Genomic DNA, 1,824 nt, shown 5'->3' on the forward strand with positions numbered 1-1,824 from the left:
CTGAGCCATTAAATGCTAAATACACTATATTGAAATTTTGTTCACTGCAGATATGTTCTGGACTGCTTCTTGATTTCAATTTAATTCAAATGATTTAAGGGTGATAGACTAGTGACTACCACAGGTGGTCAGTGTCCAAGTTGTGCTTGATCTTAATGTGTTGCTGATTGTATCAGTTGGGGTAAAACATTGCCGTTGATTTGATGAGCTGTTTTCTCTGATGTTATGAAGATGAGAATGTCTGTGGGTCGTTAGAGACACAGAAGCTAGGGTGCAACTGTATCAGGAAGATTTGGGTGATAATCCAGAGATTAAACCAAGGACAGTCTGACAACAAAAATTAAAATGAGAAAACACTTAAGCAAAACACAAGGACAGACTTCCAGTTTACCAATGGCAAACAGTAGGGCAAATGAGGATGAAAAGGCCGATAGTGAACCACCAGGACACCCTGAATTCAAAGCACAGGAAGTAACAAAACAGATCAATCAGGCTCTGGAAAAATTCAAAACAGAAATAATTTCCCAGATAACCATAGAGATAGTGAGCAAAATGGAAGTCATGATTCGAGACTCTAGAGCAGAAACTGACAAAAAAATAGATGAGCTCAGGACCATGATAGAAGCCATGAAGGCCCAGGATAAGAAAGAAATGGAAAATATAAATGCCGAACATAGGAAAGAAATGGAATCCATAAAACAGATTCAAACAGTTATCCAGGAGATTAAACACACCATAGAAAGTGTACGCAACAGAATAAAAGAATGCGAAGATAGGCTCTCAGATATAGAAGATAAGATTGCAGTCAGTGACCATGAAAAGAGAGGTCTATTAAAAATAGTAAGAGATCATGAGAAATCGATCCAACAACTCCTAGATGATGCAAAGAAGAATAACATAAGACTGTTAGGAATACAAGAAGTAGCAGGAGAAAAATACAAATGTCTTTAAAAAGCTGTTTGTAGAATTAATGACAGAAAACTTCCAAAACAGAGGGGCAGAATTTGACATTCAGATAACTGAGGCATATAGGACCCCAACTAGCTACAATAAAAAAAAAATCTACACCTAGAAATGCAATAATCAAGATCCCAGAAACCCAACAGAAGAACAAAATACTACAAGCAGTAAGAGAAAAGAAACAAATCACATACAAAGGAAAGCCCATCAGAATCACAGAAGACTTTTCAACACAAACCCTTGAGTCGAGGAGAGCCTGGAATGAGATATTTCAAGTACTAAAAGAGAACAACCTCCAACCTAGACTGATGTATCCAGCAAAACTCTCTTGCAAAATGGATGGGGAAATAAGACACTTCCATGACAAAGAACACCTGAGAAACTACATGAATACCAAACCAGTACTACAAGGAATTCTAAACAAGATCCTAGAAAAAGACAATGAAGGCAACAACAGCATGAGGCCCAACAGAGCAAATCAAATAGGCAAGGCAAGAAATTAAAAGGAGAAGGTGAAAAGGTAAAAAGAGTCAACAAAAGGCCAATAACATGTCAATAATAAGTCAGTACATATCAGTTATAACCAGCAATGTCAATGGCCTCAACTCACCAATCAAGAGAAATAGACTGGCAAAATGGAATAAGAAGCACAATCCAATAATATGTTGTATACAAGAAATACACCTAGTGCAAAAAGAAGCCCATAGACTGAAAGCGAAAAGATAGAAAACAATTCTCCATGTGACAGGAGCCCAGAAAAAAACAGAGGTAGCAATCTCATTTGCAGACAAAGTAAATTTCAAACCAAAACTGAATCTAGTATTATTGATGTAGGACGGTACTGTATCATACCTCTATGAATGT

Source organism: Fukomys damarensis, unplaced genomic scaffold (genome assembly GCF_012274545.1).
Source record: "Fukomys damarensis isolate Sample0158 unplaced genomic scaffold, DMR_v1.0_HiC HiC_scaffold_16, whole genome shotgun sequence".
NCBI classification, from domain to species: domain Eukaryota; kingdom Metazoa; phylum Chordata; class Mammalia; order Rodentia; family Bathyergidae; genus Fukomys; species Fukomys damarensis.